The sequence below is a fragment of the Pseudophryne corroboree genome, chromosome 11 (genome assembly GCF_028390025.1).
Source record: "Pseudophryne corroboree isolate aPseCor3 chromosome 11, aPseCor3.hap2, whole genome shotgun sequence".
NCBI lineage: Eukaryota > Metazoa > Chordata > Amphibia > Anura > Myobatrachidae > Pseudophryne > Pseudophryne corroboree.
The window spans coordinates 64,337,029-64,363,191 of record NC_086454.1 but is presented as its reverse complement, the minus strand read 5'-3'; the positions used below and the strand labels follow the sequence as shown (position 1 = coordinate 64,363,191).

Below are 26,163 nucleotides of genomic sequence, written 5' to 3'. Positions count from 1 at the left end.
TTTAGAGTTTGCTGTCACTGTAATGTAAACAAGAAAATTATGCAGGAATAAGGTTTAACCTATATTAAGGGCTCTGCTGTAAAAAAAATTAACTGCACCCCATATCAGTTTAATAAAGCCCAAGAAATGTCATAGACTTTAATTATCTAAACATAAATTATTTTAACCTATACTTGTGAGTTAATCCACCATCATGGGGAAATAAAGCATTTGCCAAACAAATTCAAGATAGTAGTATTGACAATGCATGTTCAAATATCAAGACACTTGCTCATGTTTACCATCTTAAAGTAGACTTCTTGATTTGACTTGTTTATTTTGGCCATTTTTGTGTCAGCTTCACTTGCTGGTTTATGAAGCAGTATTTGTAAAAATGCCTCTTCTACCTAAAGAGCATTTGTGACGACAAGGATGGGATTTGAACCCATGCATGCAGAGCACAATGGATTAGCAGTCCATCGCCTTAACCACTCGGCCACCTTGTCTCACTGGTATGCAGTCTGGCAAAATTTCCATCACCACTTGTTATACTTCAAAGTCAATTCTTTATGTTCTTGTAGATTGTGTCATTTTCACTATCACGAGCTAGATAGTAAGTCGACTTTCAACCATCCTTGGCTTTAGGAACATTTATTTAATTTTAACCGATACTTGTGAACAAATCCACCATCATCCACCTCACAAACAAAAATGATTTTTAATACTTCTGGCCAATAACATGACCTTCTCTGTAAAAGTAATGTATTAATTTTCACTAAATGTGTTCTATGCTTGTCTTTAAGGAAGTGACAGACTATGTTACATGAGTTACAGTAATTTCAAATCTCTGCAAATATTACAAACATCACCATTTAGAGTTTGCTGTCACTGTAATGTAAACAAGAAAATTATGCAGGAATAAGGTTTAACCTATATTAAGGGCTCTGCTGTAAAAATGTTTTAACTGCATCCCATATCAGTTTAACAAAGCCCAAGAAATGTCATAGACTTTAAATTATCTAAACATAAATCATTTTAACCTATACTTGTGAGCTAATCCACCATCATGGGGGATACAGCATTTGCAAAATAAATTCTAGATAGTAGTATTGACATTGCATGTTCAAATATCAAGACACTTGCTCATGTTTACCATCTTAAAGTAGACTTCTTGATTTGACTTGTTTATTTTGTCCATTTGTGTGTCAGTAGCAGTATTTGTAAAAATGCCTCTTCTACCTAAAAAGCATTGTGACGACGAGGATGGGATTTGAACCCATGCGTGCAAAGCACAATGGATTAGCAGTCCATCGCCTTAACCACTCGGCCACCTCGTCTCACTGGTATGCAATCGGGCAAACATTCCAACACCACTAGTTATACTTCAAAGTCAATTCTTTATGTTCTTGTAGATTGTGTCATTTTCACAATCACGAGCTTGATAGCAAGTCGACTTTCAACCATCCTTGGCTTTAGGAACATTTATTTAATTTTAACCGATACTTGTGAACAAATCCACCATCATCCACTTCACAAACAAAAATGATTTTTAATACTTCTGGCCAATAACATGACCTTCTCTGTAAAAGTAATGTATTAATTTTCACTAAATGTGTTCTATGCTTGTCTTTAATGAAGTGACAGACTATGTTACATGAGTTACAGTAATTTCAAATCTCTGCAAATATTACAAACATCACCATTTAGAGTTTGCTGTCACTGTAATGTAAACAAGAAAATAATGCAGGAATAAGGTTTAACCTATATTAAGGGCTCTGCTGTAAATTTTTTTAACTGCACCCCATATCAGTTTAATAAAGCCCAAGAAATGTCATAGACTTTAATTATCTAAACATAAATTATTTTAACCTATACTTGTGAGTTAATCCACCATCATGGGGAAATAAAGCATTTGCCAAACAAATTCAAAATAGTAGTATTGACGATGCATGTTCAAATATCAAGACACTTGCTCATGTTTACCATCTTAAAGTAGACTTCTTGATTTGACTTGTTTATTTTGGCCATTTTTGTGTCAGCTTCACTTGCTGGTTTATGAAGCAATATTTGTAAAAATGCCTCTTCTACCTAAAGAGCATTGTGACGACAAGGATGGGATTTGAACCCATGCGTGCAGAGCACAATGGATTAGCAGTCTATCGCCTTAACCACTCGGCCACCTTGTCTCACTGGTATGCAGTCTGGCAAAATTTCCATCACCACTTGTTATACTTCAAAGTCAATTCTTTATGTTCTTGTAGATTGTGTCATTTTCACAATCACGAGCTAGATAGTAAGTCGACTTTCAACCATCCTTGGCTTTAGGAACATTTATTTAATTTTAACCGATACTTGTGAACAAATCCACCATCATCCACCTCACAAACAAAAATGATTTTTAATACTTCTGGCCAATAACATGACCTTCTCTGTAAAAGTAATGTATTAATTTTCACTAAATGTGTTCTATGCTTGTCTTTAAGGAAGTGACAGACTATGTTACATGAGTTACAGTAATTTCAAATCTCTGCAAATATTACAAACATCACCATTTAGAGTTTGCTGTCACTGTAATGTAAACAAGAAAATTATGCAGGAATAAGGTTTAACCTATATTAAGGGCTCTGCTGTAAAAATTTTTAACTGCACCCCATATCAGTTTAATAAAGCCCAAGAAATGTCATAGACTTTAATTATCTAAACATAAATTATTTTAACCTATACTTGTGAGTTAATCCACCATCATGGGGAAATAAAGCATTTGCCAAACAAATTCAAGATAGTAGTATTGACAATGCATGTTCAAATATCAAGACACTTGCTCATGTTTACCATCTTAAAGTAGACTTCTTGATTTGACTTGTTTATTTTGGCCATTTTTGTGTCAGCTTCACTTGCTGGTTTATGAAGCAGTATTTGTAAAAATGCCTCTTCTACCTAAAGAGCATTGTGACGACAAGGATGGGATTTGAACCCATGCGTGCAGAGCACAATGGATTAGCAGTCCATCGCCTTAACCACTCGGCCACCTCGTCTCACTGGTATGCAGTCTGGCAAAATTTCCAACACCACTTGTTATACTTCAAAGTCAATTCTTTATGTTCTTGTAGATTGTGTCATTTTCACAATCACCAGCTTGATAGTAAGTCGACTTTCAACCATCCTTGGCTTTAGGAACATTTATTTAATTTTAACCGATACTTGTGAACAAATCCACCATCATCCACTTCACAAACAAAAATGATTTTTAATACTTCTGGCCAATAACATGACCTTCTCTGTAAAAGTAATGTATTAATTTTCACTAAATGTGTTCTATGCTTGTCTTTAATGAAGTGAGAGACAATGTTACATGAGTTACAGTAATTTCAAATCTCTGCAAATATTACAAACATCACCATTTAGAGTTTGCTGTCACTGTAATGTAAACAATAAAATTATGCAGGAATAAGGTTTAACCTATATTAAGGGCTCTGCTGTAAAAATTTTTAACTGCACCCCATATCAGTTTAATAAAGCCCAAGAAATGTCATAGACTTTAATTATCTAACATAAATTATTTTAACCTATACTTGTGAGTTAATCCACCATCATGGGGAAATAAAGCATTTGCCAAACAAATTCAAGATAGTAGTATTGACAATGCATGTTCAAATATCAAGACACTTGCTCATGTTTACCATCTTAAAGTAGACTTCTTGATTTGACTTGTTTATTTTGGCCATTTTTGTGTCAGCTTCACTTGCTGGTTTATGATGCAGTATTTGTAAAAATGCCTCTTCTACCGAAAGAGCATTGTGACGACGAGGATGGGATTTGAACCCATGCGTGCAGAGCACAATGGATTAGCAGCCCATCGCCTTAACCACTCGGCCACCTCGTCTCACTGTTATGCAATCTAGCAAACTTTCCAACACCACTTGTTATACTTCAAAGTCAATTCTTTATGTTCTTGTAGATTGTGTCATTTTCACAATCACGAGCTTGATAGCAAGTCGACTTTCATCCATCCTTGGCTTTAGGAACATTTATTTAATTTTAACCGAAACTTGTGAACAAATCCACCATCACCCACCTCACAAACAAAAATGATTTTTAATACTTCTGGCCAATAACATGACCTTCTCTGTAAAAGTAATGTATTAATTTTCACTAAATGTGTTCTATGCTTGTCTTTAATGAGGTGACAGACTATGTTACATGAGTTACAGTAATTTCAAATCTCAGCAAATATTACAAACATCACCATTTAGAGTTTGCTGTCAATGTAATGTAAACAAGAAAATTATGCAGGAATAAGGTTTAACCTATATTAAGGGCTCTGCTGTAAAAATTTTTTAACTGCATCCCATATCAGTTTAACAAAGCCCAAGAAATGTCATAGACTTTAATTATCTAAACATAAATCATTTTAACCTATACTTGTGAGCTAATCCACCATCATGGGGAATAAAGCATTTGCAAAATAAATTCTAGGTAGTAGTATTGACATTGCATGTTCAAATATCAAGACACTTGCTCATGTTTACCATCTTAAAGTAGACTTCTTGATTTGACTTGTTTATTTTGGCCATTTGTGTGTCAGTAGCAGTATTTGTAAAAATGCCTCTTCTACCTAAAAAGTATTGTGACGACTAGGATGGGATTTGAACCAATGCGTGCTGAGCACAATGGATTAGCAGTCCATTGCCTTAACCACTCGGCCACCTCGTCTCACTGGTATGCAATTTGGCAAACATTCCAACACCACTAGTTATACTTCAAAGTCAATTCTTTATGTTCTTGTAAATTGTGTCATTTTCACAATCACGAGCTTGATAGCAAGTCGACTTTCAACCATCCTTGGCTTTAGGAACATTTATTTAATTTTAACCGAAACTTGTGAACAAATCCACCATCACCCACCTCACAAACAAAAATGATTTTTAATACTTCTGGCCAATAGCATGACCTTCTCTGTAAAAGTAATGTATTAAGTTTCACTAAATGTGTTCTATGCTTGTCTTTAATGAAGTGACAGACTATGTTACATGAGTTACAGTAATTTCAAATCTCTGCAAATATTACAAACATCACCATTTAGAGTTTGCTGTCACTGTAATGTAAACAAGAAAATTATGCAGGAATAAGGTTTAACCTATATTAAGGGCTCTGCTGTAAAAAAAATGTAATTGCATCCCATATCAGTTTAACAAAGCCAAAGAAATGTCATAGACTTTAATTATCTAAACATAAATTATTTTAACCTATACTTGTGAGCTAATCCACCATCATGGGGAATAAAGCATTTGCAAAATAAATTCTAGATAGTAGTATTGACATTGCATGTTCAAATATCAAGACACTTGCTCATGTTTACCATCTTAAAGTAGACTTCTTGATTTTGACTTGTTTATTTTGGCCATTTGTGTGTCAGTAGCAGTATTTGTAAAAATGCCTCTTCTACCTAAAAAGCATTGTGACGACGAGGATGGGATTTGAACCCATGCGTGCAAAGCACAATGGATTAGCAGTCCATCGCCTCAACCACTCGGCCACCTCGTCTCACTGGTATGCAATCTGGCAAACATTCCAACACCACTAGTTATACTTCAAAGTCAATTCTTTATGTTCTTGTAGATTGTGTCATTTTCACAATCGCCAGCTTGATAGTAAGTCGACTTTCAACCATCCTTGGCTTTAGGAACATTTATTTAATTTTAACCGATACTTGTGAACAAATCCACCATCATCCACTTCACAAACAAAAATGATTTTTAATACTTCTGGCCAATAACATGACCTTCTCTGTAAAAGTAATGTATTAATTTTCACTAAATGTGTTCTATGCTTGTCTTTAATGAAGTGACAGACTATGTTACATGAGTTACAGTAATTTCAAATCTCTGCAAATATTACAAACATCACCATTTAGAGTTTGCTGTCACTGTAATGTAAACAAGAAAATTATGCAGGAATAAGGTTTAACCTATATTAAGGGCTCTGCTGTAAAAATGTTTTAACTGCATCCCATATCAGTTTAACAAAGCCCAAGAAATGTCATAGACTTTAAATTATCTAAACATAAATCATTTTAACCTATACTTGTGAGCTAATCCACCATCATGGGGGATAAAGCATTTGCAAAATAAATTCTAGATAGTAGTATTGACATTGCATGTTCAAATATCAAGACACTTGCTCATGTTTACCATCTTAAAGTAGACTTCTTGATTTGACTTGTTTATTTTGGCCATTTGTGTGTCAGTAGCAGTATTTGTAAAAATGCCTCTTCTACCTAAAAAGCATTGTGACGACGAGGATGGGATTTGAACCCATGCGTGCAGAGCACAATGGATTAGCAGTCCATCGCCTTAACCACTCGGCCACCTCGTCTCACTGGTATGCAATCTGGCAAACATTCCAACACCACTAGTTATACTTCAAAGTCAATTCTTTATGTTCTTGTAGATTGTGTCATTTTCACAATCGCCAGCTTGATAGTAAGTCGACTTTCAACCATCCTTGGCTTTAGGAACATTTATTTAATTTTAACCGATACTTGTGAACAAATCCACCATCATCCACTTCACAAACAAAAATGATTTTTAATACTTCTGGCCAATAACATGACCTTCTCTGTAAAAGTAATGTATTAATTTTCACTAAATGTGTTCTATGCTTGTCTTTAATGAAGTGACAGACTATGTTACATGAGTTACAGTAATTTCAAATCTCTGCAAATATTACAAACATCACCATTTAGAGTTTGCTGTCACTGTAATGTAAACAAGAAAATTATGCAGGAATAAGGTTTAACCTATATTAAGGGCTCTGCTGTAAAATTTTTTAACTGCACCCCATATCAGTTTAATAAAGCCCAAGAAATGTCATAGACTTTAATTATCTAAACATAAATTATTTTAACCTATACTTGTGAGTTAATCCACCATCATGGGGAAATAAAGCATTTGCCAAACAAATTCAAGATAGTAGTATTGACGATGCATGTTCAAATATCAAGACACTTGCTCATGTTTACCATCTTAAAGTAGACTTCTTGATTTTGGCCATTTTTGTGTCAGCTTCACTTGCTGGTTTATGAAGCAGTATTTGTAAAAATGCCTCTTCTACCTAAAGAGCATTGTGACAACAAGGATGGGATTTGAACCCATTCGTGCAGAGCACAATGGATTAGCAGTCCATCGCCTTAACCACTCGGCCACCTCGTCTCACTGGTATGCAGTCTGGCAAAATTTCCAACACCACTTGTTATACTTTAAAGTCAATTCTTTATGTTCTTGTAGATTGTGTCATTTTCACAATCACGAGCTAGATAGTAAGTCGACTTTCAACCATCCCTGGCTTTAGGAACATTTATTTAATTTTAACCGATACTTGTGAACAAATCCACCATCATCCACCTCACAAAGAAAAATGAATTTTAATACTTCTGGCCAATAACATGACCTTCTCTGTAAAAGTAATGTATTAATTTTCACTAAATGTGTTCTATGCTTGTCTTTAAGGAAGTGACAGACTATGTTACATGAGTTACAGTAATTTCAAATCTCTGCAAATATTACAAACATCACCATTTAGAGTTTGCTGTCACTGTAATGTAAACAAGAAAATTATGCAGGAATAAGGTTTAACCTATATTAAGGGCTCTGCTGTAAAAAAAATTAACTGCACCCCATATCAGTTTAATAAAGCCCAAGAAATGTCATAGACTTTAATTATCTAACATAAATTATTTTAACCTATACTTGTGAGTTAATCCACCATCATGGGGAAATAAAGCATTTGCCAAACAAATTCAAGATAGTAGTATTGACAATGCATGTTCAAATATCAAGACACTTGCTCATGTTTACCATCTTAAAGTAGACTTCTTGATTTGACTTGTTTATTTTGGCCATTTTTGTGTCAGCTTCACTTGCTGGTTTATGAAGCAGTATTTGTAAAAATGCCTCTTCTACCTAAAGAGCATTTGTGACGACAAGGATGGGATTTGAACCCATGCATGCAGAGCACAATGGATTAGCAGTCCATCGCCTTAACCACTCGGCCACCTTGTCTCACTGGTATGCAGTCTGGCAAAATTTCCATCACCACTTGTTATACTTCAAAGTCAATTCTTTATGTTCTTGTAGATTGTGTCATTTTCACTATCACGAGCTAGATAGTAAGTCGACTTTCAACCATCCTTGGCTTTAGGAACATTTATTTAATTTTAACCGATACTTGTGAACAAATCCACCATCATCCACCTCACAAACAAAAATGATTTTTAATACTTCTGGCCAATAACATGACCTTCTCTGTAAAAGTAATGTATTAATTTTCACTAAATGTGTTCTATGCTTGTCTTTAAGGAAGTGACAGACTATGTTACATGAGTTACAGTAATTTCAAATCTCTGCAAATATTACAAACATCACCATTTAGAGTTTGCTGACACTGTAATGTAAACAAGAAAATTATGCAGGAATAAGGTTTAACCTATATTAAGTGCTCTGCTGTAAAAAATTTTAACTGCACCCCATATCAGTTTAGTAAAGCCCAAGAAATGTCATAGACTTTAATTATCTAAACATAAATTATTTTAACCTATACTTGTGAGTTAATCCACCATCATGGGGAAATAAAGCATTTGCCAAACAAATTCAAGATAGTAGTATTGACAATGCATGTTCAAATATCAAGACACTTGCTCATGTTTACCATCTTAAAGTAGACTTCTTGATTTGACTTGTTTATTTTGGCCATTTTTGTGTCAGCTTCACTTGCTGGTTTATGAAGCAGTATTTGTAAAAATGCCTCTTCTACCTAAAAAGTATTGTGACGACTAAAATGGGATTTGAACCAATGCGTGCTGAGCACAATGGATTAGCAGTCCATCGCCTTAACCACTCGGCCACCTCGTCTCACTGGTATGCAATTTGGCAAACATTCCAACACCACTAGTTATACTTCAAAGTCAATTCTTTATGTTCTTGTAAATTGTGTCATTTTCACAATCACGAGCTTGATAGCAAGTCGACTTTCAACAATCCTTGGCTTTAGGAACATTTATTTAATTTTAACCGAAACTTGTGAACAAATCCACCATCACCCACCTCACAAACAAAAATGATTTTTAATACTTCTGGCCAATAACATGACCTTCTCTGTAAAAGTAATGTATTAATTTTCACTAAATGTGTTCTATGCTTGTCTTTAATGAAGTGACAGACTATGTTACATGAGTTACAGTAATTTCAAATCTCTGCAAATATTACAAACATCACCATTTAGAGTTTGCTGTCACTGTAATGTAAACAAGAAAATTATGCAGGAATAAGGTTTAACCTATATTAAGGGTTCTGCTGTAAAAATGTTTTAACTGCATCCCATATCAGTTTAACAAAGCCCAAGAAATGTCATAGACTTTAAATTATTTAAACATAAATCATTTTAACCTATACTTGTGAGCTAATCCACCATCATGGGGGATAAAGCATTTGCAAAATAAATTCTAGATAGTAGTATTGACATTGCATGTTCAAATATCAAGACACTTGCTCATGTTTACCATCTTAAAGTAGACTTCTTGATTTGACTTGTTTATTTTGGCCATTTGTGTGTCAGTAGCAGTATTTGTAAAAATGCCTCTTCTACCTAAAATGCATTGTGACGACGAGGATGGGATTTGAACCCATGCGTGCAGAGCACAATGGAATAGCAGTCCATTGCCTTAACCACTCGGCCACCTCGTCTCACTGGTATGCAATCTGGCAAACATTCCAACACCACTAGTTATACTTCAAAGTCAATTCTTTATGTTCTTGTAGATTGTGTCATTTTCACAATCACGAGCTTGATAGCAAGTCGACTTTCAACCATCCTTGGCTTTAGGAACATTTATTTAATTTTAACCAAAACTTGTGAACAAATCCACCATCACCCACCTCACAAACAAAAATGATTTTTAATACTTCTGGCCAATAACATGACCTTCTCTGTAAAAGTAATGTATTAATTTTCACTAAATGTGTTCTATGCTTGTCTTTAATGAAGTGACAGACTATGTTACATGAGTTACAGTAATTTCAAATCGCTGTAAATATTACAAACATCACCATTAAGAGTTTGCTGTCACTGTAATGTAAACAAGAAAATTATGCAGGAATAAGGTTTAACCTATATTAAGGGCTCTGCTGTAAAAAAAATTTAATTGCATCCCATATCAGTTTAACAAAGCCAAAGAAATGTCATAGACTTTAATTATCTAAACATAAATAATTTTAACCTATACTTGTGAGCTAATCCACCATCATGGTGAATAAAGCATTTGCAAAATAAATTCTAGATAGTAGTATTGACATTGCATGTTCAAATATCAAGACACTTGCTCATGTTTACCATCTTAAAGTAGACTTCTTGATTTGACTTGTTTATTTTGGCCATTTGTGTGTCAGTAGCAGTATTTGTAAAAATGCCTCTTCTACCTAAAAAGCATTGTGACGACGAGGATGAGCACAATGGATTAGCAGTCCATCGCCTTAACCACTCGGCCACCTCGTCTCACTGGTATGCAATCTGGCAAACTTTCCAACACCACTTGTTATACTTCAAAGTCAATTCTTTATGTTCTTGTAGATTGTGTCATTTTCACAATCACGAGCTTGATAGCAAGTCGACTTTCAACCATCCTTGGCTTTAGGAACATTTATTTAATTTTAACCGAAACTTGTGAACAAATCCACCATCACCCACCTCACAAACAAAAATGATTTTTAATACTTCTGGCCAATAACATGACCTTCTCTGTAAAAGTAATGTATTAATTTTCACTAAATGTGTTCTATGCTTGTCTTTAATGAAGTGACAGACTATGTTACATGAGTTACAGTAATTTCAAATCGCTGCAAATATTACAAACATAACCATTTAGAGTTTGCTGTCACTGTAATGTAAACAAGAAAATTATGCAGGAATAAGGTTTAACCTATATTAAGGGCTCTGCTGTAAAAAAATTTTAATTGCATCCCATATCAGTTTAACAAAGCCCAAGAAATGTCATAGACTTTAATTATCTAAACATAAATAATTTTAACCTATACTTGTGAGCTAATCCACCATCATGGGGAATAAAGCATTTGCAAAATAAATTCTATATAGTAGTATTGACATTGCATGTTCAAATATCAAGACACTTGCTCATGTTTACCATCTTAAAGTAGACTTCTTGATTTGACTTGTTTATTTTGGCCATTTGTGTGTCAGTAGCAGTATTTGTAAAAATGCCTCTTCTACCTAAAAAGCATTGTGACGACGAGGATGAGCACAATGGATTAGCAGTCCATCGCCTTAACCACTCGGCCACCTCGTCTCACTGGTATGCAATCTGGCAAACTTTCCAACACCACTTGTTATACTTCAAAGTCAATTCTTTATGTTCTTGTAGATTGTGTCATTTTCACAATCACGAGCTTGATAGCAAGTCGACTTTCAACCATCCTTGGCTTTAGGAACATTTATTTAATTTTAACCAAAACTTGTGAACAAATCCACCATCACCCACCTCACAAACAAAAATGATTTTTAATACTTCTGGCCAATAACATGACCTTCTCTGTAAAAGTAATGTATTAATTTTCACTAAATGTGTTCTATGCTTGTCTTTAATGAAGTGACAGACTATGTTACATGTGTTACAGTAATTTCAAATCGCTGCAAATATTACAAACATCACCATTTAGAGTTTGCTGTCACTGTAGTGTAAACAAGAAAATTATGCAGGAATAAGGTTTAACCTATATTAAGGGCTCTGCTGTAAATTTTTTTTAATTGCATCCCATATCAGTTTAACAAAGCCCAAGAAATGTCATAGACTTTAATTATCTAAACATAAATAATTTTAACCTATACTTGTGAGCTAATCCACCATCATGGGGAATAAAGCATTTGCAAAATAAATTCTAGATAGTAGTATTGACATTGCATGTTCAAATATCAAGACACTTGCTCATGTTTACCATCTTAAAGTAGACTTCTTGATTTGACTTGTTTATTTTGGCCATTTGTGTGTCAGTAGCAGTATTTGTAAAAATGCCTCTTCTACCTAAAAAGCATTGTGACGACGAGGATGAGCACAATGGATTAGCAGTCCATCGCCTTAACCACTCGGCCACCTCGTCTCACTGGTATGCAATCTGGCAAACTTTCCAACACCACTTGTTATACTTCAAAGTCAATTCTTTATGTTCTTGTAGATTGTGTCATTTTCACAATCACGAGCTTGATAGCAAGTCGACTTTCAACCATCCTTGGCTTTAGGAACATTTATTTAATTTTAACCGAAACTTGTGAACAAATCCACCATCACCCACCTCACTAACAAAAATGATTTTTTAATACTTCTGGCCAATAACATGACCTTCTCTGTAAAAGTAATGTATTAATTTTCACTAAATGTGTTCTATGCTTGTCTTTAATGAAGTGACAGACTATGTTACATGAGTTACAGTAATTTCAAATCTCTGCAAATATTACAAACATCACCATTTAGAGTTTGCTGTCACTGTAATGTAAACAAGAAAATTATGCAGGAATAAGGTTTAACCTATATTAAGGGCTCTGCTGTAAATTTTTTTTAACTGCATCCCATATCAGTTTAACAAAGCCCAAGAAATGTCATAGACTTTAAATTATCTAAACATAAATCATTTTAACCTAAACTTGTGAGCTAATCCACCATCATGGGGGATAAAGCATTTGCAAAATAAATTCTAGATAGTAGTATTGACATTGCATGTTCAAATATCAAGACACTTGCTCATGTTTACCATCTTAAAGAAGACTTCTTGATTTGACTTGTTTATTTTGGCCATTTGTGTGTCAGTAGCAGTGTTTGTAAAAATGCCTCTTCTACCTAAAGAGCATTGTGACGACAAGGATGGGATTTGAACCCATGCGGGAAGAGCACAATGGATTAGCAGTCCATCGCCTTAACCACTCAGCCACCTCGTCTCACTGGTATGCAGTCTGGCAAAATTTCCAACACCACTTGTTATACTTCAAAGTCAATTCTTTATGTTCTTGTAGATTGTGTCATTTTCACAATCACGAGCTAGATAGTAAGTCGACTTTCAACCATCCTTGGCTTTAGGAACATTTATTTAATTTTAACCGATACTTGTGAACAAATCCACCATCATCCACCTCACAAACAAAAATGATTTTTAATACTTCTGGCCAATAACATGACCTTCTCTGTAAAAGTAATGTATTAATTTTCACTAAATGTGTTCTATGCTTGTCTTTAAGGAAGTGACAGACTATGTTACATGAGTTACAGTAATTTCAAATCTCTGCAAATATTACAGACATCACCATTTAGAGTTTGCTGTCACTGTAATGTAAACAAGAAAATTATGCAGGAATAAGGTTTAACCTATATTAAGGGCTCTGCTGTAAAAAAATTTAACTGCACCCCATATCAGTTTAATAAAGCCCAAGAAATGTCATAGACTTTAATTATCTAACATAAATTATTTTAACCTATACTTGTGAGTTAATCCACCATCATGGGGAAATAAAGCATTTGCCAAACAAATTCAAGATAGTAGTATTGACAATACATGTTCAAATATCAAGACACTTGCTCATGTTTACCATCTTAAAGTAGACTTCTTGATTTGACTTGTTTATTTTGGCCATTTTTGTGTCAGCTTCACTTGCTGGTTTATGATGCAGTATTTGTAAAAATGCCTCTTCTACCGAAAAAGCATTGTGACGATGAGGATGGGATTTGAAACCATGCGTGCAGAGCACAATGGATTAGCAGTCCATCGCCTTAACCACTCGGCCACCTCGTCTCACTGGAATGCAATCTGGCAAACTTTCCAACACCACTTGTTATACTTCAAAGTCAATTCTTTATGTTCTTGTAGATTGTGTCATTTTCACAATCACGAGCTTGATAGCAAGTCGACTTTCAACCATCCTTGGCTTTAGGAACATTTATTTAATTTTAACCGAAACTTGTGAACAAATCCACCATCACCCACCTCACAAACAAAAATAATTTTTAATACTTCTGGCCAATAACATGACCTTCTCTGTAAAAGTAATGTATTAATTTTCACTAAATGTGTTCTATGCTTGTCTTTAATGAGGTGACAGACTATGTTACATGAGTTACAGTAATTTCAAATCTCAGCAAATATTACAAACATCACCATTGAGAGTTTGCTGTCACTGTAATGTAAACAAGAAAATTATGCAGGAATAAGGTTTAACCTACATTAAGGGCTCTGCTGTAAAAAAAAATTAAGTGCATCCCATATCAGTTTAACAAAGCCCAAGAAATGTCATAGACTTTAATTATCTAAACTTAAATCATTTTAACCTATACTTGTGAGCTAATCCACCATCATGGGGAATAAAGCATTTGCAAAATAAATTCTAGGTAGTAGTATTGACATTGCATGTTCAAATATCAAGACACTTGCTCATGTTTACCATCTTAAAGTAGACTTCTTGATTTGACTTGTTTATTTTGGCCATTTGTGTGTCAGTAGCAGTATTTGTAAAAATGCCTCTTCTACCTAAAACGTATTGTGACGACTAGGATGGGATTTGAACCCATGCGTGCTGAGCACAATGGATTAGCAGTCCATCGCCTTAACCACTCGGCCACCTCGTCTCACTAGTATGCAATCTGGCAAACATTCCAACACCACTAGTTATACTTCAAAGTCAATTCTTTATGTTCTTGTAGATTGTGTCATTTTCACAATCACGAGCTTGATAGCAAGTCAACTTTCAACCATCCTTGGCTTTAGGAACATTTATTTAATTTTAACCGAAACTTGTGAACAAATCCACCATCACCCACCTCACAAACAAAAATGATTTTTAATACTTCTGGCCAATAACATGACCTTCTCTGTAAAAGTAATGTATTAATTTTCACTAAATGTGTTCTATGCTTGTCTTTAATGAAGTGACAGACTATGTTACATGAGTTACAGTAATTTCAAATCTCTGCAAATATTACAAACATCACCATTTACAGTTTGCTGTCACTGTAATGTAAACAAGAAAATTATGCAGGAATAAGGTTTAACCTATATTAAGGGCTCTGCTGTAAAAATTTTTTAACTGCATCCCATAGCAGTTTAACAAAGCCCAAGAAATGTCATAGATTTTAAATTATCTAAACATAAATCATTTTAACCTATACTTGTGAGCTAATCCACCATCATGGGGGATAAAGCATTTGCAAAATAAATTCTAGATAGTAGTATTGACATTGCATGTTCAAATATCAAGACACTTGCTCATGTTTACCATCTTAAAGTAGACTTCTTGATTTGACTTGTTTATTTTGGCCATTTGTGTGTCAGTAGCAGTATTTGTAAAAATGCCTCTTCTACCTAAAAAGCATTGTGACGACGAGGATGAGCACAATGGATTAGCAGTCCATCGCGTTAACCACTCGGCCACCTCGTCTCACTGGTATGCAATCTGGCAAACTTTCCAACACCACTTGTTATACTTCAAAGTCAATTCTTTATGTTCTTGTAGATTGTGTCATTTTCACAATCACGAGCTTGATAGCAAGTTGACTTTCAACCATCCTTGGCTTTAGGAACATTTATTTAATTTTAACCGAAACTTGTAAACAAATCCACCATCACCCACCTCACAAACAAAAATGATTTTTAATACTTCTGGCCAATAACATGACCTTCTCTGTAAAAGTAATGTATTAATTTTCACTAAATGTGTTCTATGCTTGTCTTTAATGAAGTGACAGACTATGTTACATGAGTTACAGTAATTTCAAATCGCTGCAAATATTACAAACATCACCATTTAGAGTTTGCTGTCACTGTAATGTAAACAAGAAAATTATGCAGGAATAAGGTTTAACATATATTAAGGGCTCTGCTGTAAAAAATGTTTAATTGCATCCCATATCAGTTTAACAAAGCCCAAGAAATGTCATAGACTTTAATTATCTAAACATAAATAATTTTAACCTATACTTGTGAGCTAATCCACCATCATGGGGAATAAAGCATTTGCAAAATAAATTCTAGATAGTAGTATTGACATTGCATGTTCAAATATCAAGACACTTGCTCATGTTTACCATCTTAAAGTAGACTTCTTGATTTGACTTGTTTATTTTGGCCATTTGTGTGTCAGTAGCAGTATTTGTAAAAATGCCTCTTCTACCTAAAAAGCATTGTGACGACGAGGATGAGCACAATGGATTAGCAGTCCGTCGCCTTAACCACTCGGCCACCTCGTCTCACTGGTATGCAATCTGGCAAACTTTCCAATAGCACTTGTTATACTTCAAAGTCAATTCTTTATGTTCTTGTAGATTGTGTCATTTTCACAATCACGAGCTTGATAGCAAGTCGACTTTCAACCATCCTTGGCTTTAGGAACATTTATTTAATTTTAACCGAAACTTGTGAACAAATCCACCATCACCCACCTCACAAACAAAAATGATTTTTAATACTTCTGGCCAATAACATGAACTTCTCTGTAAAAGTAAGGTATTAATTTTCACTAAATGTGTTCTATGCTTGTCTTTAATGAAGTGACCGACTATGTTACATGAGTTACAGTAATTTCAAATCTCTGCAAATATTACAAACATCACCATTTAGAGTTTGCTGTCACTGTAATGTAAACAAGAAAATTATGCAGGAATAAGGTTTAACCTATATTAAGGGCTCTGCTGTAAAAAAATGTAACTGCACCCCATATCAGTTTAATAAAGCCCAAGAAATGTCATAGACTTTAATTATCTAAACATAAATTATTTTAACCTATACTTGTGAGTTAATCCACCATCACGGGGAAATAAAGCATTTGCCAAACAAATTCAAGATAGTAGTATTGACAATGCATGTTCAAATATCAAGACACTTGCTCATGTTTACCATCTTAAAGTAGACTTCTTGATTTGACTTGTTTATTTTGGCCATTTTTGTGTCAGCTTCACTTGCTGGTTTATGATGCAGTATTTGTAAAAATGCCTCTTCTACCAAAAGAGCATTGTGATGACGAGGATGGGATTTGAACCCATGCGTGCAGAGCACAATGGATTAGCAGTCCATCGCCTTAACCACTCGGCCACCTCGTCTCACTGGTATGCAATTTGGCAAACTTTCCAACACCACTTGTTATACTTCAAAGTCAATTCTTTATGTTCTTGTAGATTGTGTCATTTTCACAATTACGAGCTTGATAGCAAGTCGACTTTCAACCATCCTTGGCTTTAGGAACATTTATTTAATTTTAACCGAAACTTGTGAACAAATTCACCATCATCCACCTCACAAACAAAAATGATTTTTAATACTTCTGGCCAATAACATGACCTTCTCTGTAAAAGTAATGTATTAATTTTCACTAAATGTGTTCTATGCTTGTCTTTAATGAAGTGACAGACTATGTTACATGAGTTACAGTAATTTCAAATCGCTGCAAATATTACAAACATCACCATTTAGAGTTTGCTGTCACTGTAATGTAAACAAGAAAATTATGCAGGAAAAAGGTTTAACATATATTAAGGGCTCTGCTGTAAAAATTTGTTTTTTAATTGCATCCCATATCAGTTTAACAAAGCCCAAGAAATGTCATAGACTTTAATTATCTAAACATAAATAATTTTAACCTATACTTGTGAGTTAATTCACCATCACGGGGAAATAAAGCATTTGCCAAACAAATTCAAGATAGTAGTATTGACAATGCATGTTCAAATATCAAGACACTTGCTCATGTTTACCATCTTAAAGTAGACTTCTTGATTTGACTTGTTTATTTTGGCCATTTTTGTGTCAGCTTCACTTGCTGGTTTATGATGCAGTATTTGTAAAAATGCCTCTTCTACCGAAAGAGCATTGTGATGACGAGGATGGGATTTGAACCCATGCGTGCAGAGCACAATGGATTAGCAGTCCATCGCCTTAACCACGCGGCCACCTCGTCTCACTGGTATGCAATTTGGCAAACTTTCCAACACCACTTGTTATACTTCAAAGTCAATTCTTTATGTTCTTGTAGATTGTGTCATTTTCACAATCACGAGCTTGATAGCAAGTCGACTTTCAACCATCCTTGGCTTTATGAACATTTATTTAATTTTAACCGAAACTTGTGAACAAATTCACCATCATCCACCTCACAAACAAAAAAGATTTTTAATACTTCTGGCCAATAACATGACCTTCTCTGTAAAAGTAATGTATTCATTTTCACTAAATGTGTTCTATGCTTGTCTTTAATGAGGTGACAGACTATGTTACATCAGTTACAGTAATTTCAAATCTCAGCAAATATTACAAACATCACCATTTAGAGTTTGCTGTCACTGTAATGTAAACAAGAAAATTATGCAGGAATAAGGTTTAACCTATATTAAGGGCTCTGCTGTAAATTTTTTTTAACTGCATCCCATATCAGTTTAACAAAGCCCAAGAAATGTCATAGACTTTAATTATCTAAACATAAATCATTTTAACCTATACTTGTGAGCTAATCCACCATCATGGGGAATAAAGCATTTGCAAAATAAATTCTAGATAGTAGTATTGACATTGCATGTTCAAATATCAAGACACTTGCTCACGTTTACCATCTTAAAGTAGACTTCTTGATTTGACTTGTTTATTTTGGCCATTTGTGTGTCAGTAGCAGTATTTGTAAAAATGCCTCTTCTACCTAAAAAGCATTGTGACGACGAGGATGAGCACAATGAATTAGCAGTCCATCGCCTTAACCACTCGGCCACCTCGTCTCACTGGTATGCAATCTGGCAAACTTTCCAACACCACTTGTTATACTTCAAAGTCAATTCTTTATGTTCTTGTAGATTGTGTCATTTTCACAATCACGAGCTTGATAGCAAGTCGACTTTCAACCATCCTTGGCTTTAGGAACATTTATTTAATTTTAACCGAAACTTGTGAACAAATCCACCATCACCCACCTCACAAACAAAAATGATTTTTAATACTTCTGGCCAATAACATGACCTTCTCTGTAAAAGTAATGTATTAATTTTCACTAAATGTGTTCTATGCTTGTCTTTAATGAAGTGACAGACTATGTTACATGAGTTACAGTAATTTCAAATCTCTGCAAATATTACAAACATCACCATTTAGAGTTTGCTGTCACTGTAATGTAAACAAGAAAATTATGCAGGAATAAGGTTTAACCTATATTAAGGGCTCTGCTGTAAAAATGTTTTAACTGCATCCCATATCAGTTTAACAAAGCCCAAGAAATGTCATAGACTTTAAATTATCTAAACATAAATCATTTTAACCTATACTTGTGAGCTAATCCACCATCATGGGGGATACAGCATTTGCAAAATAAATTCTAGATAGTAGTATTGACATTGCATGTTCAAATATCAAGACACTTGCTCATGTTTACCATCTTAAAGTAGACTTCTTAATTTGACTTGTTTATTTTGTCCATTTGTGTGTCAGTAGCAGTATTTGTAAAAATGCCTCTTCTACCTAAAAAGCATTGTGACGACGAGGATGGGATTTGAACCCATGCGTGCAAAGCACAATGGATTAGCAGTCCATCGCCTTAACCACTCGGCCACCTCGTCTCACTGGTATGCAATCGGGCAAACATTCCAACACCACTAGTTATACTTCAAAGTCAATTCTTTATGTTCTTGTAGATTGTGTCATTTTCACAATCGCCAGCTTGATAGTAAGTCGACTTTCAACCATCCTTGGCTTTAGGAACATTTATTTAATTTTAACCGATACTTGTGAACAAATCCACCATCATCCACTTCACAAACAAAAATGATTTTTAATACTTCTGGCCAATAACATGACCTTCTCTGTAAAAGTAATGTATTAATTTTCACTAAATGTGTTCTATGCTTGTCTTTAATGAAGTGACAGACTATGTTACATGAGTTACAGTAATTTCAAATCTCTGCAAATATTACAAACATCACCATTTAGAGTTTGCTGTCACTGTAATGTAAACAAGAAAATTATGCAGGAATAAGGTTTAACCTATATTAAGGGCTCTGCTGTAAAAATTTTTAACTGCACCCCATATCAGTTTAATAAAGCCCAAGAAATGTCATAGACTTTAATTATCTAAACATAAATTATTTTAACCTATACTTGTGAGTTAATCCACCATCATGGGGAAATAAAGCATTTGCCAAACAAATTCAAGATAGTAGTATTGACAATGCATGTTCAAATATCAAGACACTTGCTCATGTTTACCATCTTAAAGTAGACTTCTTGATTTGACTTGTTTATTTTGGCCATTTTTGTGTCAGCTTCACTTGCTGGTTTATGAAGCAGTATTTGTAAAAATGCCTCTTCTACCTAAAGAGCATTGTGACGACAAGGATGGGATTTGAACCCATGCGTGCAGAGCACAATGGATTAGCAGTCCATCACCTTAACCACTCGGCCACCTCGTCTCACTGGTATGCAGTCTGGCAAAATTTCCAACACCACTTGTTATACTTCAAAGTCAATTCTTTATGTTCTTGTAGATTGTGTCATTTTCACAATCACCAGCTTGATAGTAAGTCGACTTTCAACCATCCTTGGCTTTAGGAACATTTATTTAATTTTAACCGATACTTGTGAACAAATCCACCATCATCCACTTCACAAACAAAAATGATTTTTAATACTTCTGGCCAATAACATGACCTTCTCTGTAAAAGTAATGTATTAATTTTCACTAAATGTGTTCTATGCTTGTCTTTAATGAAGTGAGAGACAATGTTACATGAGTTACAGTAATTTCAAATCTCTGCAAATATTACAAACATCACCATTTAGAGTTTGCTGTCACTGTAATGTAAACAATAAAATTATGCAGGAATAAGGTTTAACCTATATTAAGGGCTCTGCTGTAAAAATTTTTAACTGCACCCCATATCAGTTTAATAAAGCCCAAGAAATGTCATAGACTTTAATTATCTAACATAAATTATTTTAACCTATACTTGTGAGTTAATCCACCATCATGGGGAAATAAAGCATTTGCCAAACAAATTCAAGATAGTAGTATTGACAATGCATGTTCAAATATCAAGACACTTGCTCATGTTTACCATCTTAAAGTAGACTTCTTGATTTGACTTGTTTATTTTGGCCATTTTTGTGTCAGCTTCACTTGCTGGTTTATGAAGCAGTATTTGTAAAAATGCCTCTTCTACCTAAAGAGCATTGTGACGACAAGGATGGGATTTGAACCCATGCGTGCAGAGCACAATGGATTAGCAGTCCATCACCTTAACCACTCGGCCACCTCGTCTCACTGGTATGCAGTCTGGCAAAATTTCCAACACCACTTGTTATACTTCAAAGTCAATTCTTTATGTTCTTGTAGATTGTGTCATTTTCACAATCACCAGCTTGATAGTAAGTCGACTTTCAACCATCCTTGGCTTTAGGAACATTTATTTAATTTTAACCGATACTTGTGAACAAATCCACCATCATCCACTTCACAAACAAAAATGATTTTTAATACTTCTGGCCAATAACATGACCTTCTCTGTAAAAGTAATGTATTAATTTTCACTAAATGTGTTCTATGCTTGTCTTTAATGAAGTGAGAGACAATGTTACATGAGTTACAGTAATTTCAAATCTCTGCAAATATTACAAACATCACCATTTAGAGTTTGCTGTCACTGTAATGTAAACAATAAAATTATGCAGGAATAAGGTTTAACCTATATTAAGGGCTCTGCTGTAAAAATTTTTAACTGCACCCCATATCAGTTTAATAAAGCCCAAGAAATGTCATAGACTTTAATTATCTAACATAAATTATTTTAACCTATACTTGTGAGTTAATCCACCATCATGGGGAAATAAAGCATTTGCCAAACAAATTCAAGATAGTAGTATTGACAATGCATGTTCAAATATCAAGACACTTGCTCATGTTTACCATCTTAAAGTAGACTTCTTGATTTGACTTGTTTATTTTGGCCATTTTTGTGTCAGCTTCACTTGCTGGTTTATGATGCAGTATTTGTAAAAATGCCTCTTCTACCAAAAGAGCATTGTGATGACGAGGATGGGATTTGAACCCATGCGTGCAGAGCACAATGGATTAGCAGTCCATCGCCTTAACCACTCGGCCACCTCGTCTCACTGGTATGCAATTTGGCAAACTTTCCAACACCACTTGTTATACTTCAAAGTCAATTCTTTATGTTCTTGTAGATTGTGTCATTTTCACAATTACGAGCTTGATAGCAAGTCGACTTTCAACCATCCTTGGCTTTAGGAACATTTATTTAATTTTAACCGAAACTTGTGAACAAATTCACCATCATCCACCTCACAAACAAAAATGATTTTTAATACTTCTGGCCAATAACATGACCTTCTCTGTAAAAGTAATGTATTAATTTTCACTAAATGTGTTCTATGCTTGTCTTTAATGAAGTGACAGACTATGTTACATGAGTTACAGTAATTTCAAATCGCTGCAAATATTACAAACATCACCATTTAGAGTTTGCTGTCACTGTAATGTAAACAAGAAAATTATGCAGGAAAAAGGTTTAACATATATTAAGGGCTCTGCTGTAAAAATTTGTTTTTTAATTGCATCCCATATCAGTTTAACAAAGCCCAAGAAATGTCATAGACTTTAATTATCTAAACATAAATAATTTTAACCTATACTTGTGAGTTAATTCACCATCACGGGGAAATAAAGCATTTGCCAAACAAATTCAAGATAGTAGTATTGACAATGCATGTTCAAATATCAAGACACTTGCTCATGTTTACCATCTTAAAGTAGACTTCTTGATTTGACTTGTTTATTTTGGCCATTTTTGTGTCAGCTTCACTTGCTGGTTTATGATGCAGTATTTGTAAAAATGCCTCTTCTACCGAAAGAGCATTGTGATGACGAGGATGGGATTTGAACCCATGCGTGCAGAGCACAATGGATTAGCAGTCCATCGCCTTAACCACGCGGCCACCTCGTCTCACTGGTATGCAATTTGGCAAACTTTCCAACACCACTTGTTATACTTCAAAGTCAATTCTTTATGTTCTTGTAGATTGTGTCATTTTCACAATCACGAGCTTGATAGCAAGTCGACTTTCAACCATCCTTGGCTTTATGAACATTTATTTAATTTTAACCGAAACTTGTGAACAAATTCACCATCATCCACCTCACAAACAAAAAAGATTTTTAATACTTCTGGCCAATAACATGACCTTCTCTGTAAAAGTAATGTATTCATTTTCACTAAATGTGTTCTATGCTTGTCTTTAATGAGGTGACAGACTATGTTACATCAGTTACAGTAATTTCAAATCTCAGCAAATATTACAAACATCACCATTTAGAGTTTGCTGTCACTGTAATGTAAACAAGAAAATTATGCAGGAATAAGGTTTAACCTATATTAAGGGCTCTGCTGTAAATTTTTTTTAACTGCATCCCATATCAGTTTAACAAAGCCCAAGAAATGTCATAGACTTTAATTATCTAAACATAAATCATTTTAACCTATACTTGTGAGCTAATCCACCATCATGGGGAATAAAGCATTTGCAAAATAAATTCTAGATAGTAGTATTGACATTGCATGTTCAAATATCAAGACACTTGCTCACGTTTACCATCTTAAAGTAGACTTCTTGATTTGACTTGTTTATTTTGGCCATTTGTGTGTCAGTAGCAGTATTTGTAAAAATGCCTCTTCTACCTAAAAAGCATTGTGACGACGAGGATGAGCACAATGAATTAGCAGTCCATCGCCTTAACCACTCGGCCACCTCGTCTCACTGGTATGCAATCTGGCAAACTTTCCAACACCACTTGTTATACTTCAAAGTCAATTCTTTATGTTCTTGTAGATTGTGTCATTTTCACAATCACGAGCTTGATAGCAAGTCGACTTTCAACCATCCTTGGCTTTAGGAACATTTATTTAATTTTAACCGAAACTTGTGAACAAATCCACCATCACCCACCTCACAAACAAAAATTATTTTTAATACTTCTGGCCAATAACATGACCTTCTCTGTAAAAGTAATGTATTAATTTTCACTAAATGTGTTCTATGCTTGTCTTTAATGAAGTGACAGACTATGTTACATGAGTTACAGTAATTTCAAATCTCTGCAAATATTACAAACATCACCATTTAGAGTTTGCTGTCACTGTAATGTAAACAAGAAAATTATGCAGGAATAAGGTTTAACCTATATTAAGGGCTCTGCTGTAAAAATGTTTTAACTGCATCCCATATCAGTTTAACAAAGCCCAAGAAATGTCATAGACTTTAAATTATCTAAACATAAATCATTTTAACCTATACTTGTGAGCTAATCCACCATCATGGGGGATACAGCATTTGCAAAATAAATTCTAGATAGTAGTATTGACATTGCATGTTCAAATATCAAGACACTTGCTCATGTTTACCATCTTAAAGTAGACTTCTTAATTTGACTTGTTTATTTTGTCCATTTGTGTGTCAGTAGCAGTATTTGTAAAAATGCCTCTTCTACCTAAAAAGCATTGTGACGACGAGGATGGGATTTGAACCCATGCGTGCAAAGCACAATGGATTAGCAGTCCATCGCCTTAACCACTCGGCCACCTCGTCTCACTGGTATGCAATCGGGCAAACATTCCAACACCACTAGTTATACTTCAAAGTCAATTCTTTATGTTCTTGTAGATTGTGTCATTTTCACAATCGCCAGCTTGATAGTAAGTCGACTTTCAACCATCCTTGGCTTTAGGAACATTTATTTAATTTTAACCGATACTTGTGAACAAATCCACCATCATCCACTTCACAAACAAAAATGATTTTTAATACTTCTGGCCAATAACATGACCTTCTCTGTAAAAGTAATGTATTAATTTTCACTAAATGTGTTCTATGCTTGTCTTTAATGAAGTGACAGACTATGTTACATGAGTTACAGTAATTTCAAATCTCTGCAAATATTACAAACATCACCATTTAGAGTTTGCTGTCACTGTAATGTAAACAAGAAAATTATGCAGGAATAAGGTTTAACCTATATTAAGGGCTCTGCTGTAAAATTTTTTAACTGCACCCCATATCAGTTTAATAAAGCCCAAGAAATGTCATAGACTTTAATTATCTAAACATAAATTATTTTAACCTATACTTGTGAGTTAATCCACCATCATGGGGAAATAAAGCATTTGCCAAACAAATTCAAGATAGTAGTATTGACAATGCATGTTCAAATATCAAGACACTTGCTCATGTTTACCATCTTAAAGTAGACTTCTTGATTTGACTTGTTTATTTTGGCCATTTTTGTGTCAGCTTCACTTGCTGGTTTATGAAGCAGTATTTGTAAAAATGCCTCTTCTACCTAAAGAGCATTGTGACGACAAGGATGGGATTTGAACCCATGCGTGCAGAGCACAATGGATTAGCAGTCCATCACCTTAACCACTCGGCCACCTCGTCTCACTGGTATGCAGTCTGGCAAAATTTCCAACACCACTTGTTATACTTCAAAGTCAATTCTTTATGTTCTTGTAGATTGTGTCATTTTCACAATCACCAGCTTGATAGTAAGTCGACTTTCAACCATCCTTGGCTTTAGGAACATTTATTTAATTTTAACCGATACTTGTGAACAAATCCACCATCATCCACTTCACAAACAAAAATGATTTTTAATACTTCTGGCCAATAACATGACCTTCTCTGTAAAAGTAATGTATTAATTTTCACTAAATGTGTTCTATGCTTGTCTTTAATGAAGTGAGAGACAATGTTACATGAGTTACAGTAATTTCAAATCTCTGCAAATATTACAAACATCACCATTTAGAGTTTGCTGTCACTGTAATGTAAACAATAAAATTATGCAGGAATAAGGTTTAACCTATATTAAGGGCTCTGCTGTAAAAATTTTTAACTGCACCCCATATCAGTTTAATAAAGCCCAAGAAATGTCATAGACTTTAATTATCTAACATAAATTATTTTAACCTATACTTGTGAGTTAATCCACCATCATGGGGAAATAAAGCATTTGCCAAACAAATTCAAGATAGTAGTATTGACAATGCATGTTCAAATATCAAGACACTTGCTCATGTTTACCATCTTAAAGTAGACTTCT

The 26,163-nt window shown here is 34.4% G+C and overlaps 24 non-coding genes across 24 annotated transcripts; all 24 read right to left on the bottom strand.

The window, feature by feature from the left end:
* Positions 1 to 403: 403 nt before the first annotated feature.
* TRNAS-GCU (transfer RNA serine (anticodon GCU)) lies at positions 404 to 485 on the bottom strand. The gene has a single exon. It is a non-coding gene; the product is annotated as a tRNA-Ser (tRNA).
* Positions 486 to 1,234: 749 nt separating this feature from the next.
* Positions 1,235 to 1,316, bottom strand: TRNAS-GCU (transfer RNA serine (anticodon GCU)). The gene has a single exon. It is a non-coding gene; the product is annotated as a tRNA-Ser (tRNA).
* A 767-nt stretch (positions 1,317 to 2,083) lies between these two features.
* On the bottom strand, positions 2,084 to 2,165 carry TRNAS-GCU (transfer RNA serine (anticodon GCU)). Its single transcript has one exon. It is a non-coding gene; the product is annotated as a tRNA-Ser (tRNA).
* Positions 2,166 to 2,932: 767 nt separating this feature from the next.
* Positions 2,933 to 3,014, bottom strand: TRNAS-GCU (transfer RNA serine (anticodon GCU)). The gene has a single exon. It is a non-coding gene; the product is annotated as a tRNA-Ser (tRNA).
* A 766-nt stretch (positions 3,015 to 3,780) lies between these two features.
* TRNAS-GCU (transfer RNA serine (anticodon GCU)) lies at positions 3,781 to 3,862 on the bottom strand. The gene has a single exon. It is a non-coding gene; the product is annotated as a tRNA-Ser (tRNA).
* Positions 3,863 to 4,610: 748 nt separating this feature from the next.
* TRNAS-GCU (transfer RNA serine (anticodon GCU)) lies at positions 4,611 to 4,692 on the bottom strand. Its single transcript has one exon. It is a non-coding gene; the product is annotated as a tRNA-Ser (tRNA).
* Positions 4,693 to 5,441: 749 nt separating this feature from the next.
* On the bottom strand, positions 5,442 to 5,523 carry TRNAS-GCU (transfer RNA serine (anticodon GCU)). The gene has a single exon. It is a non-coding gene; the product is annotated as a tRNA-Ser (tRNA).
* A 749-nt stretch (positions 5,524 to 6,272) lies between these two features.
* TRNAS-GCU (transfer RNA serine (anticodon GCU)) lies at positions 6,273 to 6,354 on the bottom strand. Its single transcript has one exon. It is a non-coding gene; the product is annotated as a tRNA-Ser (tRNA).
* A 754-nt stretch (positions 6,355 to 7,108) lies between these two features.
* On the bottom strand, positions 7,109 to 7,190 carry TRNAS-GCU (transfer RNA serine (anticodon GCU)). The gene has a single exon. It is a non-coding gene; the product is annotated as a tRNA-Ser (tRNA).
* A 767-nt stretch (positions 7,191 to 7,957) lies between these two features.
* TRNAS-GCU (transfer RNA serine (anticodon GCU)) lies at positions 7,958 to 8,039 on the bottom strand. The gene has a single exon. It is a non-coding gene; the product is annotated as a tRNA-Ser (tRNA).
* A 767-nt stretch (positions 8,040 to 8,806) lies between these two features.
* TRNAS-GCU (transfer RNA serine (anticodon GCU)) lies at positions 8,807 to 8,888 on the bottom strand. The gene has a single exon. It is a non-coding gene; the product is annotated as a tRNA-Ser (tRNA).
* A 749-nt stretch (positions 8,889 to 9,637) lies between these two features.
* Positions 9,638 to 9,719, bottom strand: TRNAS-GCU (transfer RNA serine (anticodon GCU)). The gene has a single exon. It is a non-coding gene; the product is annotated as a tRNA-Ser (tRNA).
* Positions 9,720 to 12,893: 3,174 nt separating this feature from the next.
* Positions 12,894 to 12,975, bottom strand: TRNAS-GCU (transfer RNA serine (anticodon GCU)). The gene has a single exon. It is a non-coding gene; the product is annotated as a tRNA-Ser (tRNA).
* Positions 12,976 to 13,741: 766 nt separating this feature from the next.
* On the bottom strand, positions 13,742 to 13,823 carry TRNAS-GCU (transfer RNA serine (anticodon GCU)). Its single transcript has one exon. It is a non-coding gene; the product is annotated as a tRNA-Ser (tRNA).
* Positions 13,824 to 14,571: 748 nt separating this feature from the next.
* Positions 14,572 to 14,653, bottom strand: TRNAS-GCU (transfer RNA serine (anticodon GCU)). Its single transcript has one exon. It is a non-coding gene; the product is annotated as a tRNA-Ser (tRNA).
* A 2,384-nt stretch (positions 14,654 to 17,037) lies between these two features.
* On the bottom strand, positions 17,038 to 17,119 carry TRNAS-GCU (transfer RNA serine (anticodon GCU)). Its single transcript has one exon. It is a non-coding gene; the product is annotated as a tRNA-Ser (tRNA).
* Positions 17,120 to 17,891: 772 nt separating this feature from the next.
* Positions 17,892 to 17,973, bottom strand: TRNAS-GCU (transfer RNA serine (anticodon GCU)). The gene has a single exon. It is a non-coding gene; the product is annotated as a tRNA-Ser (tRNA).
* A 1,557-nt stretch (positions 17,974 to 19,530) lies between these two features.
* Positions 19,531 to 19,612, bottom strand: TRNAS-GCU (transfer RNA serine (anticodon GCU)). Its single transcript has one exon. It is a non-coding gene; the product is annotated as a tRNA-Ser (tRNA).
* A 767-nt stretch (positions 19,613 to 20,379) lies between these two features.
* TRNAS-GCU (transfer RNA serine (anticodon GCU)) lies at positions 20,380 to 20,461 on the bottom strand. The gene has a single exon. It is a non-coding gene; the product is annotated as a tRNA-Ser (tRNA).
* A 766-nt stretch (positions 20,462 to 21,227) lies between these two features.
* Positions 21,228 to 21,309, bottom strand: TRNAS-GCU (transfer RNA serine (anticodon GCU)). The gene has a single exon. It is a non-coding gene; the product is annotated as a tRNA-Ser (tRNA).
* A 766-nt stretch (positions 21,310 to 22,075) lies between these two features.
* On the bottom strand, positions 22,076 to 22,157 carry TRNAS-GCU (transfer RNA serine (anticodon GCU)). Its single transcript has one exon. It is a non-coding gene; the product is annotated as a tRNA-Ser (tRNA).
* Positions 22,158 to 22,929: 772 nt separating this feature from the next.
* Positions 22,930 to 23,011, bottom strand: TRNAS-GCU (transfer RNA serine (anticodon GCU)). The gene has a single exon. It is a non-coding gene; the product is annotated as a tRNA-Ser (tRNA).
* Positions 23,012 to 24,568: 1,557 nt separating this feature from the next.
* TRNAS-GCU (transfer RNA serine (anticodon GCU)) lies at positions 24,569 to 24,650 on the bottom strand. Its single transcript has one exon. It is a non-coding gene; the product is annotated as a tRNA-Ser (tRNA).
* Positions 24,651 to 25,417: 767 nt separating this feature from the next.
* TRNAS-GCU (transfer RNA serine (anticodon GCU)) lies at positions 25,418 to 25,499 on the bottom strand. The gene has a single exon. It is a non-coding gene; the product is annotated as a tRNA-Ser (tRNA).
* Positions 25,500 to 26,163: the final 664 nt, after the last annotated feature.